The 16,929-nt window shown below is 46.9% G+C and overlaps 1 pseudogene; it reads right to left on the bottom strand.

Moving 5' to 3' along the window:
- Positions 1 to 12,330: 12,330 nt before the first annotated feature.
- Positions 12,331 to 16,050, bottom strand: LOC138425919 (large ribosomal subunit protein uL16-like; annotated as a pseudogene).
- Between the last annotated feature and the right edge of the window lie 879 nt (positions 16,051 to 16,929).

The following is a 16,929-nucleotide window of genomic DNA, read 5'->3' as shown; positions in this document are numbered from 1 at the left end:
CAAGCATGGAGCTGAAAGTGGAAATGCAGTCCTCGAGCAGAAATTGCTACGTACTAACTGCAGATGAATCAGCTGGCCAACCCTCTTGCCCTGCAAACTCAATTCTTCCCAACAATAACAACAATCAAAAAAGATTGGTGCTGATGCTGTCATTCTTGGGGGCCAGCTTCACCCCAGGCACTTGGCGTGGGCTTTCAGAACATCGTCACACCACACCACACTCTTTCCGATTTTACAGGGCAGACAGAGGGGAGGATCTTCTGCCCTTCTTCCCTCCTGGGTCAGCTCCCTGCTGATAATTAACTCTCTGCAAGTTGGAAGTTGCTCTTTAGAAAGCCAAAGTCCCTTTACATCCAAAGAGTCAGAGACTTGCCTGGTGGTCCAATGGCTAAGACTCCACGCTTTCAACTTTGGGGACCTGGTTTCCATCCCTGGTCAGGGAACTAGATCCCACATGCCGCAATTAACACCCAGAAGAGCCTAATAAATATATATAAACAAAACAAAGGGTCAGTTTGAGGAGGTGTTTGCTATCTTACAGGCCTTAGTTCAAGGCAGCCTAAAAAATAGTCTTTGCAGATTTATCAGACCTTGCCAGAGCATTTGGAATACCCTGCAAACATTCATTCATTCATTAAGCATCTATTAAGTACTAACAATTGATCCCTGTTCTCAAGAAGCTCCAACCCTATCAGGGAAGAGTAGGGCTTGGACAGGCATAACCATAACCTGGTAGAGTAGGACTGTGACCTTCAGGAAGCATGTCATGAGTGTTTAACTGGGGACGAGGCACCAGGATGTGGGAATCTAGGAAGACTGCAAGGAGGTGGCACATTTAAGTTGGGTCTTGAACGAGTGAACTTCATGTTTCCATTCCCTTCGTCATTAAACAAACATGGATGGAGCGCCCACTGGGTGCCAGCTCTGTGCTCCTGAAACTAAGGGGACTCTAGGAACTCTGTGTCGAGGAGGTGGCAGAGCTGTAGATGCTGAATTCCCTCACTGCACCGTGCGCGCCCCCTAGAGGCAGGAAGAGGAGTGAGTGTGTGGAGGCCAAAGGCTGGTTCCTGGGAAGCCTTTTCCAGGAGAGTGGGTCTACATAGAGCAAAGTCAGTGAAGGAGACCAGGCAAAGAGGTCAGAGAAAATTAGCAGGAGAACCAAGGGGGCAAGATCAAGCCCATCCCTGACATTTGAAAGGCCCGAGAAATGCAATGGCTCCCAGCTCCTAGCCTGCCCCTCCCCTTTTCTTTTCACATTTTCAGCTTGTCCTGCAGAGTGAGAGTCTCCTTTTTTACAACTTATTTTTATTTATCTCTTTACCTGTGCTGGGTCTTAGTTGAGGCTTGCAGGATCTTCCATCTGGAGAAGGGATCTCCTAGCTAGGGCATGCTGGATGCTCAGTTGCTGCATGTGGGATCTAGTCCCTTAACCAGGGATGGAACCTGGGCCCCTGCACTGGGGGCAGAGTCTTAGCCACTGGACCACCAGGTCTCCTATTAATGGAATGCACATACATTCCAACCATACACCCCAGCTCTATCCGTGCCCCCACCTTCAAACAGCTGCCCCCTGATTGCCCCTCAGATCCAGGGCACACACACTCTGGATCTGCTTCACCCTCAAGAGGACAAACCAAGGGTGGAAGCCTGGGTTTGTAGGCTCTGGAAGGGGGCCTAGGACTGTTTGGGCAAAGATGCTCAAATATTGGGTACCTGGAGTGTGGCCTAGAAGACAGGTCACATGCTGGGGTAGGGGGGCATGTTCTTTGGCCTTGTGAACTCCTTGTTCTGTCTTGGACTCTGGTTGTCTGGGTCTGAAGGTCATTTGGGGGATAATTATGGAAGCAGGAGGAGAAGGGGGCAACAGAGGATGAGCTGGTTGAATGGCATCATCTACTCAATGGGCACTAGTTTGAGCAAACTCTGAGAGATGGTGAAGGACGGGTAAGCCTGGTGTGTATATACAGTCCCATGGGGTTGCAAAGAGTCAGACATGACTTAGTAGCTGAACAAGAGTGGAAGCCCTAAGAGCAGGTTTCATCCGATGTCACCTTCTCCAGGGAGATTGAGTGAAACAGGATTAAGGAGAGGCCGCTGCCCCAGAAAGTGACCCTGGGCTCAGTGAGAGCAGAGTCTGCACAGGGCAGGCTGTGCAGAGATTCGGGGTGAACCTGAGGTGAGGGATGGGAGGCAGAGAATACAGAGCCCTCTTTCAAGAAACTTGGCAGAGAAAGGAAATAAAGCCCAAGGAAGGGCGTGTAAGCAGGAGGGAGGCGAGAGGGAATGTTTGTGTTTAGAAGGCAGCAGACAGGAGTATGTTCTGGTCTGAGGGAAAAGAGTCTGTGGAAAGAGAGAGAGGCTGAGAAATCAGGGGAAAAAGGAATGATGAGAAAGCATGTCCAGAAAGGATCTTTTAAACTCATCAGCCAGGGGGATATGATGGCCTTAAAAGAAAAAAGAAAAAAAAAGAATAGAAGGATTCCTCTTTCTACAAGCCAAGAAGGTGGGAGGAGATTGAGAGATTGCAGGAGCCCTGGTTGGGTGGTCTGGATTGTCCCTGAAATAATCCACATTTATCGAACACCCATTCACTATGTGTCAGGCATAGTTTTAGGCAAGAAGCACGTAAAATCTTACCTGTGTCTCACAACAGTCCTTAGGGTTGATACTGTTCTTGTCCCCTCCATCTGACAGAAATGAAAATGGAGGCACCAGGGACTTCCCTGGGGTGCAGTGGTTAAAACTTCACCTTCCAGTACGGGGGTGCAGGTTCAATATCTGGTTGGGGAACTAAGATGCCACATGCCTCCCAGCCAAAAAATGTAAAACAGAAGCAAGATTGTAACAAATGCAATAAAGACTTTAAAAATGGTTCATATCTTGCGCGCGCGTGCGCGCGCGCACACACACACACACACACAATTAAAAAGGAAAAAAGAAAATGGAGGCACCAGAAGGAATAGTAACTGGCCAAAACTGGCACATCTGTTAGTGACCTGTGTCTTAGACCAGGCAAAGTGGCCTCTGACCAGGTATCCACTGTTTAGAATCCTCGGCGTGTCACACCACATGCGAAAAGAAATTGACTAACAGGATGAGACAGGGGCTAGTTTACTCTCCTGCCTTAAAAAAACCAGGACTCCAGACAAAACAGCTGAAACCATGATTTTCAGACTTTGGACAAAGGCAGCCTGGGACTGATCCCTGGGAAGAAGGTGAGCCCTGCAATTACCCCAGCTCCCCGCCCCAGGCTGTTTCCAGACTTCAGTGTCGGGAGGAGGGAATCCAAACAGAGCTTGAATGTCTTGCTGATTGAGAAGACAGATTTAGAAAGGTGCTAGAAATTCACAGGCCAGAGTCCCAGCGGGGGGAAGCTGAACACACATCCAAGATCCGCAGAAGTGTCTCCTTGAATCTGGCTGAGCGCTGATTTGCACGTACAAGAAAGAAAAGGCTGGGGAAAGAGACGCTGAAGGCAAAGCAATGCCTAGCAATGTCTGGAGCTCACATGGGGCAGGAATTAGTTTGTGCTCCCATCAGACAGAGTAGAAAGACCTCATATTACACGGGGTATTGAGTACAGTCCTCAGAAGGGTAAGGCCTTAGCAGAGGTCTACATTAACCTTGGACTAACAGCTACTCTGTATGTGTCCTAAGAATCTTAAAAGCAAGCCTCACAAGTATACATCTTACTCCAAGTATGTTAGCTATGTGCCAGAACAAAGTCCAACATTACTTAAAGGAATGCAACAAACTCCTACACCAAACAACGGAAAATTCACAATGCCTAGCTTCTAATCAAAGTACAGACAGATGTCCCTCCTGAACACAGAGGCAAAAATTTAAGCAAAGTTTTAGCAAATCAAATTCAACAATATATAAAAAGGATAATATATTATGATCAAGTGGGATTTATCTCAGGAATGCAAAGTTGGTTTAATGTTTGAAAACCAATCAATGGAATTCACCATATTAACATACGAAAAAAGAGGAAACCATAGGATCATTTTAATAGATGTAGAAAAACTGTTTGACAAAATCCAACATCCATTCCTGATTTTAAAAACTTTCAGAAAATTAGGAATAGAAGGAAAGTTCCTCTGTCTGATGAAGAATGTCTAGAAACAGAAACAGGGAATTCCTTGGTGGTCTAATGGTTAGGACTCATTGCTTTCACTGACCTGGGCCTGTGTTCAATCCCTTGTTGGGGAATTAAAGTGAAGTGAAGTTTCTCAGTCGTGTCTGACTCTTTGTGGCCCCATGGACTGTAGCCTACCAGGCTCCTCTGTCCATGGGATTTTCCAGGCAAGAATACTGGAGTGGGTTGCCATTTCCTTCTGCAGGGGATCTTCCTGACCCAGGGATCGAACCCAGGTCTCCTGCATTGCAGGCGGATGCTTTACCCTCTAAGCCACCAGGGAAGTTTTTGGAGAATTAAGATCCTGTAAGCCTTGAGCAGTATGGCCAAAAAAAAATCTAGGAACAAACAACAACAAAAGGCATGCAAAGTAGAAAAATATGACCCACAATCAGGAGAAAAATCAATCAGTAGAAAGACTCAGAAATGAAGAGATGAAATAACTAGCAGAGGAAGACACTGAAGAGATAATATAAATGTGCTTCACTCATATGCCTCATGTATTCAAGAAGGTAGAGAAACATACAAACACAAACAAGAGAGAAACAGAAGTTTAAAAAAAAACCCAACTGTCATGTCCAAAAATGAAAAATCAGTTCAGTTCAGTCACTCAGTTGTGTTTGACTCTTTGTGACCCCATGGACTGTAGCACGCCAGGCTTCGCTGTCCCTCACCAGCTCCCGGAGCTTGCTCAAATTCATTTCCATTGAGTCGGTACTGTCATCCAATCATTTCATCCTCTGTCGTCCCCTTCTCCTCCTGCCTTCAGCATCAGGGTCTTTTCCAATCAGTCAGTTCTTCTCATCAGGTGGCCAAAGTATTGGAGTTTCAGCTTCAAAATCAGTCCTTCTAATAAATACTCAGGACTGATTTCCTTTAGGATGGACTGGTTGGATCTCCTTGCAGTCCAAGGGACTCTCAAGAGTCTTCTCCAACACCACAGGTCAAAAGCATCAATTCTTTGGTGTTCAGCTTTCTTTATAGTCCAACTCTCACATCCATACATGACTACTAGAAAAACCGTAGCTTTGACTAGACGGACCTTTGTTGGCAAAGTAATGTCTCTGCTTTTTAATATGCTTGTCTAAGTTGGTCATAGCTTTTCTTCCAAGGAGAACCATCTTTTAATTTCATGGCTGCAGTCACCATCTGCAGTGATTTTGGAGCCCCCCAAAATGAAGTCTCTCCATTGTTTCCCCATCTATTTGCCATGAAGTGATGGGACCAGATGCCATGATCTTAGTTTTCTGAATGTTGAGTTTTAAGCCAACTTTTTCACTTTCATCAAGAGTCTCTTTAGTTCTTCTTCAATTTCTGCCATAATGGTGGTGTCATCTGCGTACCTGAGGTTATTGATATTTCTCCCAGCAATCTTGATTCCAGCTTGTGCTTCATCATTTTAAATGAATATAATATCTTAAATTTAAAAAATACACTGAATGTGACTAAGAACAGTTTAGACATTGTAGAAGAAATTATCAGTGAATATTCAGATATACCAGTTAAAAAATATCTAAACTGCAGCTCAGAGGAAAAATAAGAGGTGAAAAAACATAAGTAGAACATCAGCGACATTTGAATACTGTCAAGTCATCTAACACATGAGAAATTGAAGGCTCAGATTGGGACAGGGAAATAAAAATATATATATTAGGAGAAGCAATTATAGCTTTCTTCTTAAATTTGATGAAAACTAGAAACAACAGACAAGTAAATAAATAAATATTTTTTTAAAGACATTATAAAATGACACAAAATTCAGTGATTTTTATATTTTTCTATCATCATAGAAAAAGCATAGCTCAGCGTACACACACAGACATGTTTTTGGTTTTAAGTAAGATATATTTTGTCAGCCTAGGAAACTGGAACTTATTTCACATAATGGATTGTTGGCTTTATTTGCAGCTTTTAACTATCAGGATATGGAAGTGGGAGGGGGTCTCCTTTGCACTATTGCTCTGGCTGCAAACATGAAGGGTAGGACTGTGTCTGGTACAGGACAGACCCCAGATCTCACCAAAGAACCCAAGTGCTCCCCACTGCCCCACACTGCCTGCTTGCAGAGAATGGGGAGGGTGTTGGGGAAGAGTAAAGCCTAACTGCATAGCACAGGGAGCTCTACTCCATCCTCCATAATGACCTATGTGGGGAAAGAATCTAAAGACAGAGTGCGTATTTGTGTATGTATAGCTGGGCCACTCTGCTGCACAGCAGAAACCAACACAACATTGTAAAGCAACTAAAATCCAGCAAAAATTAATTTTTAAAAATAAACAAAATACTGTATTAAAAAAAAATAAAGTGACTCCTACCATATTTCAATAGGGATAAAAGAATAAAGCACAGAGGAGTTTCTGGAAGAGGCCAGTTAAGATGAAAAGGAACGTCTGTGGGAGTGGAATTTAATGTTAAGGAGGAAAGCTTGAGGGGTGAAGGAGAGTGATGAGGGTGCTGGGGGCTTTTCTTTTGGGGTGGCGGTGGACAACAGACTCACCAGTAGTAGGGTTGCTGCTGCTGCTGCTGCTAAGTCACTTCAGTCGTGTCCGACTCTGCGCGACCCCACAGATGGCAGTCCACCAGGCTTCCCCGTCCCTGGGATTCTCCAGGCAAGAACACTGGAGTGGGTTGCCATTTCCTTCTCCAATGCATGAAAGTGAAAAGTGGAAGTGAAGTCGCTCAGTCGTGTCCGACTCTTAGCGACCCCATGGACTGCAGCCTACCAGGCTCCTCCGTCCATGGGATTTTCCAGGCAAGAGTACTGGAGTGGGCTGCCATTGCCTTTTCAGAGTAGTAGGGTTATCAGGTAGGGTTATCAGGTGAGAAATCGTAGCCTGAGCTGGGAAGCTGTTGGGCTCTGATCTCTCCATTGAGAAGACTCTCTTTACTTCAGCCAATGCCCTATTACCCTCAGAAGTGGAAAGCCAGCCCACTTGGCAATTGTAAAAATAAATGCAAGAGGAAACAAAGCAACATACTATGTTCTGTCGAGATATTGTGCCTGCCAGATATTGCTAATGCCGGGCCAGAGATAGCTAGTTTGATAGAGATGTTATTAGACACAGGCTAGCACTAAGCTGACATCTTTCTCTTTGATGGTATCAAAAGGATTAAAAAGGACTCAAAATGCAATTACTTTTTGCCATCGAGTCATCTCTGGGACACCTGTGATACAGCCCCCGTTGTCTGCGAAGCATTGCTCTGGGCTAGACTCCAGACAGTGCTAATCCAAGTGGTCAAACCGAACTTCCCCCACCTGCCACTGACTGTTACGTGCTGGTACCCTGTCTCCAAAGACAGCCGCCAACAAGCTCCCCCATCCCTGTGCCATGTCCCTCCTCCTACCAGGAGACGGAGGCCATCTCCCCTCCCTGTGGGTCTGGGCTGGCCTTGGGAACTCGCCTTGACCAATAGCATGCACCAGAAGCGAAGATGTGCCCCTTTCAGCCTGAGTGTTAACTGATCCCTTCTGCCTGGACTCCTTGGAGCTCTGGACTGCCAGGTGAGAAAACCACCCAACTGGAGAAGGAGGTCCCGCTGCCCCAGCGAAACTGCCAGCTGAATGCAGCCAAATGAGTGAGCCCACTACCACCATGAGGCACACAGGTCACCCCAGCTGAGCCCCCAGCAACATGAGAGATAGCAAATAGCTGCTGCTTTAAGTCACCGCAGTTTGGAGCACCGCATAACAGCAACAGGCACCTGATTGTGTGCCAAGCACCACCAACAGCCTTACACGTGTTATTTGTTTAATCCTCACACCGTTCCTGGGAGAATGGTACCTTTCACTCCATTTTACAGATGGGAGAACGCAGGCTCAGAAAGGTGATGTCACCGTGCCCATGGTTTCATAGCTATTAATAGAAAAGTACTGGAGTGTAGGCTGGACCTAGTGTGTCTGATTCCAAGATGGGCAAGGCAAGGGGATGGTGGGGAGATCAGCAGGGACCCCGCATTTCCATGCCAGTGGGGAGAGAGAGATGCTGTCCAACTTGCCCCAGTCCAGGACGCTCCTAGGGCCCCAGCCAGAGTGCAGCAGGCTCAGGAGGGCAGTGCAAGATGGAACAGGAGGCCAGGTTCTGCACTGAGAGCTCATGCTGGGAGAAAGGGGCTCCAGGGCCACCAAATTAAAAATTTTTTTATTAATTTGGCTGAGCCAGGTCTTATATATAATTGTGTTTATGTATGTGTCTTGGCCGTGCTGGGTCTTTGTTGCTGCACGGCCTTTTTCTAGTTGTGGAGAGTGGGGGCTGCTCTTCGTTGCGGTGCACAGGCTTCTCACAGCGGTGGCTTCTCTTGTCGTGGAACATGGATTCTAGGGCACCTGGGCGTCAGGAGTTGCTGCACGTGGGCTCAGGAGTCGTGCTTCCTGGGCTCTAGAGCATAGGCTCAATAGTTGCGGTGCTCAGGCTTAGCTGCTCTGAGGCCTGTGGGATCTTCCTGGATCAGGGATCAGACCCATGTCCCCTGCAGGGGCAGGCAGATTTTGTTACCACTGAGCCACCAGGGATGCCCTGCCTCAGGTCTTTGCTGTGGCATGCAAGCTGCTAGTTGTGGCATGCGGGATTTACTTCCTTGACCAGGGATGGAACCGGGCCTCCTGCACTGAGAGTTTGGAGTCTTAGCCATTGGACCACCAGAGAAGTCCTGAGCCACCAGCTCTTCGACCCAGACAGATTCCCAGCCCCCTACCCTGCCTGGGCCGCCACTAGACTTCACGTGACCCCAACTGGATCTGATCTCTGAAAAAGGTCACCTAGTTTGTCTAGCTTGTAACCTGGGGACCCATGTGGCCAGCCTCCTGATATCCAGTGCCTGCTCTGTGATGGATACGGGGCTGCCCACAGTGGGCATTTCCCTGGCGCAGGATTCCCTCCTGCCTGTCTCCCAGCATCCTGCTGAATAGTCTTCCTGAGCCACAAGCTAAACCTGAAGTTTCCCTCCTCTCTTGATCCTCGATGCTTAGATGCTTAGATTGACAAGATTAGTATCTCCTCGGGCCTGTAGAGCCCACACCAGGATTCAGAGCTGGGTAGCCAGGGGACCCTTCAGGCATCAGTTTGTGTGAATTTACTAACAGACAGGCATTCACTGGAGCCCTGGGAAGAGAAGGGACACTCCTGGTGCAGCAGCCTGCGACAGCGGGAGAGGTGAGAGGGATGCCAAGGGATCACCAGAAGGCACCGTGGAGCGTCACTCTCAGCCTCGGGTCCACCCTTCTCGGCAGAAGTCATGGAGCTGAAAGCCAGATGCCGCAGACCTTGCTGACAATAGGGATCTGGGTGAAAGTCGATTTCCACCTAACATGGATGTGCGTGCGTGCCAAGTCTCTTCTGTCATGTTTGACTCTGTGCAACCCTATGGACTGCAGCTTGCCAGGTTCCTCTGTCCGTGGGATTCTCCAAGCAAGAACACTGGAGTGGGTTGCTGTGACCTTCTCTAAGGGATCTTCCCCACCCAGGGATTGAACCTGTGTCTCTTACATCTACCTGCACTGGCAGGCGGGTTATTTACCACTAGAGCCACCTGGGAATCCCAACGTGGATGCATTGGGTAGTATTTGGAAGCAGCAGAGAGTGCCCTTTGGGGCTGCATTTGCTCACGGAAAGCATGGAGGAGATGTGCCATTTTTCTGCTGCAGCCTCCAAGGGGCCATTCTGTAACTTGGCAGCAGCAGTAGCGTCATGCTGATCCCTGGATGGCAAGCCATGAGGTATGATCTGGAACTCTGAGTGTCAGTTGGACCCCTGGTGGGTCCCAGGTGGTCACCTTCCCTTCTGGGAGATGCTGCCGGCTTGGCTAGGCCACGGCATTCCGGTAGGAGCCACTTTTATCTGCCCGGGCGTTTGTCTTCTCTCTTCCTGTTGCCTCTCCTCCCTCTTTAAATCATCTCCCCACAAGAGCTGTTTAGTTTTCAAACTGTCACTGATTCTGCAGGTTTGAGGGCAGCCCCTGGGCCTTCGGGAGGATGGACAGAGAATCCAGAGGTTGACAGTGTAGCCTGGGAGCTGTCACTCACCACGTGGGCCCTGGGGAACATCCCCTTTCTTTTGGGGCCTTCTGTTTTCTAACCTGTAAAACGATCAGGTTGAAATGAAAGTTTCCTCCCAGCTTGAACCTACAATGATTCAGTCCTCAAGCATGTGGTCTGCTGTCTGACAGGTACTGGGCTGGGTGCTGGTTTTTGTAAAGCTCGCTTTCTAGGAGACAGGAAGGTGAATAAGCATGGAATTAGACCAGAGAGGACTACGTGCTGCGCCGTTAAAAAGAATACATTTGAATCAGTTCTGATGAGATGGATGAAACTGGGGCCGATTATACAGAGTGAAGTAAGCCAGAAAGAAAAACACCAATACAGTATACTAACACATATATATGGAATTTAGAGATGGCAATGACGACCCTGTATGCAAGACAGCAAAAAAGACACAGATGTGTATAACGGATGTGGTTGAAAAGATTGAGCTCTATCAGCCTTGTGAAGAAAGCAGCAGTGACCTGGCTCTCTGGCCCCCACTGCCCCCCCTCAGCCCATCCCCCACTCCTCAGGTACAGGCGCCGTCAATTCTTTTAGATGATCCCTTTGAGTTTTAGCAGTGCACACTTCTGTGGAAGAGACTTGTATCACTATTTTTGGACTTATCAGTATTAGGTCCCAATTAAGTTCTCACTTAATTTTTTTTTAAGATTTTTTTTTCAATGTGGATCTTTAAGTTTTTATTGAATGTGTTACAATCTTGCTTCTGGTTTACGTTTTAGATTTTTGGCTGGGAGGCATGCTAGATCTTAGCTCCCTGACCAAGGATCGAATCTGCACCCCCTGAATTGGAAGGTGAAGTCTTAACTACTGGACTGCAGGGAAGTCCCTAAGTTCTCACTTTATAAGATGTAGATTAAATTTTCTTTTATCCATCCTCCCCATTAGAACCTTCACCTAGAACCCCTGCCTGTCTCCTCATTCTCCCAATGTGGTTATATCATCCTCTTGGTTAGACAGAAACTCAATGTTTTCACTTTTTTAAATTAAATTAAATTTTTTTTGGCCACACCTCACAGCCTGTGGGATCTTAACTCCCCATTCCGGGGAACTGAACCTAGGCCCCCTGCAGCGGAAGCTCAGAGTCTTAACCACTGGGCCACCAGGGAAGTCTCATCAACGTCTTCATTTTCATGACTAATTGTTATTTATAGCTAAACCATGTAGTAGATTATTAATATTATTTCAACATTTGTTCTCTATGGAGTGAGCTGCCCTTTTTAAAATTTGCTTTGCTTTCCTTATCCATGTTAGTGATTCGGTCCCCAAATCTTTCCTGGTAGTGTAGATCTCATCTCAGTAAGTCCAAATTTTAGGCATTCTATGCATTTCATCTTCTTGAATAAATTGTTCCCAGAGCCCTTTCACTTCTGCAGGAGGACCTACTGGCTCTCTATTTCAGGCACTGATCCTAATCTCTCTCTCCTGTGGATTTTCTGATGTCTTTGTCTTGTATTTGCAGGAGGGAACACACCTCCACCCTCCCACTGTAGAAATGGTCAATGGAAGTTGTAATTTGGGGAGAATTTGCATGTCTCAGCATGTTTTTGTTTTATATTTAAGTTTGGCAGAGTATGGAACTTTAGGTTGGAAAAAATCTTCCCTTAGAACTTTGAAGGCAATGCTCCCTCACATTCTGTGACAGTTCTCTGAAACAGCCAATGCTGTTTTGAGTCCTGATCCTTTCACGTGATTGTTTTTTTCTAGAAGTTTGTAGCATCTTCTCTTTGTCACCGGTGTTCTGAAATTCTGTGACGTTGTGCTTTGGTGAAGGGGCATTTTCATATACTCTTTGGCCTATTTTAGGTCACTTCCCCAGTGGCTCAGATGGTAAAGCGTCTGCCTACAATGCGGGAGACCTGAGTTTGGTTCTTGGGTTGGGAAGATCTCCTGGAGAAGGCAATGGCAACCCACTTCAGCATTCTTGCCTGGAAAATCCCACGGACAGAGGAACCTGGTAGGCTACAGTCCATGGGGTCGCAAAGAGACGGACACGACTGAGCTACATTTACTTTACTTTTTACTTTGGCCTATTCAGTTTGGAAACTCATGTCCATCAATTCTGGGAAATGCTCTAGAAGTAATTTTTTTTTTTTTGATAGGAAAGTAGGATTTATTGGTGGGTGTAAGTAAGCAGGCGACAGTGCCCTGGCTCTCATGAGCGCAAGGGCCACCATTTGTTCTGAGGGCCACGATTGGGTATATATTTTACCCCACACCCATCTGGGATAAACTGCTTTTCTGCCACCGTGTTTTCAAATTCATCTGCGTTAAACTTAGTAAATCCCTGCTTCTTGGAGATGTGGATCGTCAGGTGTCCAGGAAACTTTCACTTGGCTCTGCAGAGGACCTCAGTCACATGCTTCCTGTTCTGCAGCTTGGTGAGGATGGACATCGTGACTTGGCCAGTGTGGACCCTGGCCACTGTGCCCTGGGGCTCTCCAAAGGCATCTTGCATACCTGTCTGGAGTCTATCACTCTAGCACAGGACAACATCTTATAGATGTAGGTGACATAGAAGGGGTGGAGCTACACTCGGATGTGAAAAACAACTTTGCCACAGCTTTTCGCCATGTACTTGCTGGCACAAATACGGGCAGCCTCCAGGGCTTTAGAGGAGAACTGCTGATATTCATCCGATACCATGTGGCCACAGAGTAGGAACTCATCACTTTTGCCTTCTTCTGTCCCAGGTCAGTGATGCTAATCTTAGCATCAGGGACATCTCGGCATAAGCCGAAGGGAGATTTTGGGTATGGCTTGTTCTTACAATACCGGTAACACCAGGCAGGGTGGATTGTCTGTGGCCTGCTGAAGGGAAAGAGCTCTTGAAATAATTTTTAAGGGATTTTTCTCTTTTCTGTTTTTTTTTTGTTTCTTTGATTTTGTTTCTTTGTTTGCTACAGTTTGGGAGGATATCTTTAACTTCCAGTCTTTCTGTTTAATTGTCATTCCTGTTGTATTTTAAATCTCTGAGACCTTATTTTGTCCCCTGAATGTTCATTTTTATAGCATCTTATTCTGATCTCATGGTTGCAATATCATATTTCTCTGAGAATAAATAATTTTTTAAAAAGTTTCCTTCCGTCTGCACAACAGTATCCCCCAAATTGCTTTCATCTGTTTGTTTTGATCTCTGTTCTTCATATTAGATGCTTTCCTCATGTGTCTGTGGACCTTTGGGTTCCTGCTGAAGAATGGAACTCTAAAAGCTTTGCAACTATGGGCGGGCCTTTGCTGCCTCTACCCTTTAGAAGCCCTTGAGGACTTCCTCGGTGGTACAGTGGTTCAGCTTCGCCTGCCAATGCAAGGGATATGGGTTCAACCCTGATCTGGGAAGATCCCACATGCTGTGGGGCAACAAAGTCCGTGGGCCACAACTACTAAGGCCTATGCGCCTAGAGCCTGTGCTCCACAAGAGAAGCCACCGCGATGGCAAGCCCATGCACTGCAACGGAGAGTAGCCCCTACTTGCTGCAACTAGAGAAAAGTCCTCGAGTAGCAAAGAAGACCCAGGGCAACCAGAACTAAATAGATAAATAAATACATTTTAGAAAATACTAAAAAAAAGTCTCTCTTGATGTCAGAGTCTCTCACCCAGTCCGCCTGAAGTGACCCTGCCTCTCTTACATCTGTGTTCCCCAGCCCAAAGACTCTCCGTCTTACTCACTCTAGAATATGCATCTCCCATCACCTGCAATGGTACAGAGGGGGAAAGGAACTGACCTGCACAGAGTAAGAGAGGGGATTTGGAGAACTAACTGCTCCTTAAATTGACTTTTAGTTTGTTTTCTTTTTTAAACAGGCTTTTTTATTTTTTTAAGATTTTTTTGATGGGGACCATTTTTAAAGTCTTCATTGAATTTGTTACACTATTGCTTGTTTTATGGTTTTTGGCCTTTGGGCCAGGAAGCATGTGGGATCTTAGTTCCCTGACCAGGGACTGAACCCACACTCCCTGCACTGAAAGGCGAAGTCTTAAACCACTGGACCGCCAGTGAAGTCCGTAGGCTTAATTTCTTTTTAGAGAAGTTTTCAGTTCAGTTCAGTTCAGTTCAGTTGCTCAGTTGTGTCCGACTCTTTGTGATCCCATGAATTGCAGCACGCCAGGCCTCCCTGTCCATCACCAACTTCCAGAGTTCACTCAGACTCCTGTCCATCGAGTCAATGATGCCATCCAGCCATCTCATCCTCTGTTGTCCCCTTCTCCTCCTGCCCCCAATCCCTCCCAGCATCAGGGTCTTTCCCAATGAGTCAAATCTTTGCATGAAGTGGCCAAAGTATTGGAGTTTCAGCTTTAGCATCAGTCCTTCCAATGAACACCCAGGACTGATCTCCCTTAGAATGGACTGGTTGGATCTCCTTGCAGTCCAAGGGACTCTCAAGAGTCTTCTTCAACACCACAGTTCAAAAGCATCAATTCTTTGGCACTCACCTTTCTTCACAGTCCAACTCTCACATCCACACATGATTACTGGAAAAACCATAGCCTTTACTAGATGGACCTTTGTTGGCAAAGTAATATCTCTGCTTTTGAATATGCTATCTAGGTTGGTCATAACTTTCCTTCCAGAGAAGTTTTAGGTTCACGGAAAAGTTGAGTAGAAAGTCTAGTGAGTTCCTGTACACCCCCTGCTCTCCTGCCCACATATGCACAGCCTCTCTTACCATCAACATTCTCACCCCAGGGGACATTCGTTACAGTGGATTAACCTACATGGACACACCATTGTCCCCAAAGTCCACAGTTTACATGAGTGTCCACCCTTGGTGTTGAACATTCTATGGGTCTGGACAAATGTATAAATGCACATACTCACCATATAGTTTCACATTATTTTCACTGCCCTAAAAATCATGTGCTCTATCTATTCATTCCTCCCTCCTCCCAACCCCTGACAACTACTTCCGTTTTACCTTTTAAAATTCACTCTTATCCCTGCTTCTAGAAGTAACCCATGCCAATCTAGCCCGGAGCCCCAGGCCCTGAGTTGGGGAGTGGGGCTGCTTCTCAGCTGTCCTCATCTCTGGCAGGACTCAGCTTTCTCTGCCATCGTCTCTCCAGCTTCCAAAACTTGTTGCTGTTGTCTCCTCCCTTGTTCTACTGGTTTCTATGAATCTACACCTTAAGAACAAGGCCCTCTGTGTAGTTAAGCAGGGCTTCAGGAGGAAAACGCATGAGCTCAACTTGCCACCTCTAATTAAAGGTGCTGCAGGTGAAATCTCTGTGGTCACCTCAAGTTCAACTTGACCCAGACCACTCCCCCATCTTCTGCAAAATAAGGTTCTGATTCTCTGTAGGTCCTGGTTTCTGCCCGTGGCTCCTGCTGCTCTGCTGCCTACGCTTTGACACCACAGGGTCCTCTCTGCACCTTTGTGTCCTTTGCCTCCTGTTTGTGGACACTCTCCCTTTCTCTCTTCCTCTGGGGTCCCTCCCGTTTCCCCTCCTCTGTTCGCAGCAAGATCCGGCCTCTCATACCCAGGCCTGAATGAACAGCCTGTTAGTGACCTTCGAGTATTTTCCCTTCACATCTAACCTACGAAATGTCTTTAAACAAATAAACTTGCCATAGTCATGTCATTTATGGCCCCCAAATATTTTGTCTAGAGCAAAAAGTCCCGGTTTCTGAGTAGGCAGGTGAGTTTCCACAATATGACTACTGTATCTGCCTGTCCCAGCCTGCTTCTCCTGCTAAGACCACTGGGCCTGGTCATAGCCACTCTGAGCACACTGGTCCCTTCCAGACCCTGATCCCTCTGCCTGCACACCTCCCCAAACTCATTGTAAATGCTGCCTCTGACACTGAGCTCCCCGAGTTACCCCAGAAATTGCCCACAGCCTCTTCTAGGTTTCTAACCTTGAATCAAAAGTCATGTTGCCATGTTTGGCTAACATATCTGTCCTTCTTCGGGGTTGTCTGAGGGGAGGGACTGGGTCTTATCCATCCTGTACATTCAGGGCTTAGATCGGTATCTCGTATGCATTAAGTCCTCGATAAATGTGTGAGTGATTGACTTTATAGTTATATTTCATTATTTGTCTGTCTATTCTTTTCTATGCTGCTGTCTTCATTGTCACCATATTAATAACACTTTGATAGGAAGATCGTTTAAATAATTAAACTCCTTGAAAGTGTCATTAGAAGGACCTTCTTTGTACCAAAGATTGCTCACAGCAAAACAGAAAAGAGCATGTTCTTTTGCATGCTGTCTTAACTTGATTTATTATTTCACTCCTTTACGTGTCTGTCTTTCTTCCCTAACTGTTCTGTCTGCCCTGCAAGGGCAGGGTCTGTGCTTAGCTATTCCTGCCAGCATTCCTCATGGCACTCGGCCCCAGCCTGGGCAGAGAGCAGGGGCTCCGTAAAGATGTGTAGATGGACTCACATGTGCTCCAAGGTGCAGGGAGGATAAGAGGGCTGGTCTGGGGTGACTGACTTTCTGGAGTGGAAGCAAAATCAGATAGCCAAGCTGGGCTTGGGTCAGGCCTGTGGGGAGGGTGATGGTGAGGACCAGCGTGGACCGTGGGAGAAGGCATCTGGGAACAGCCCATCACAGCCAAGTGTTCTTTGGGAAGCAGGGAGAAGAGCAGAATGAGGAAGAGGGTAGATGGAGGAGAGAAATGTGTGTGGACAGAGTGGCGGCAGGGTGAGGGTGGCCAGCACAGTGGGGCAGGGACGAAGAGGGTGGGCAGGCCTCCAGGGTCAAGGCCTCAGGGGGTCAGGGCCTGACCAGCCCCCTGCCCCACCTCCAC

The sequence above is a fragment of the Ovis canadensis genome, chromosome 20, assembly GCF_042477335.2.
Source record: "Ovis canadensis isolate MfBH-ARS-UI-01 breed Bighorn chromosome 20, ARS-UI_OviCan_v2, whole genome shotgun sequence".
Lineage (NCBI taxonomy): Eukaryota > Metazoa > Chordata > Mammalia > Artiodactyla > Bovidae > Ovis > Ovis canadensis.
Note: the sequence above shows the minus strand (reverse complement) of the source record. Positions and strands in the feature narration are given on the sequence as shown.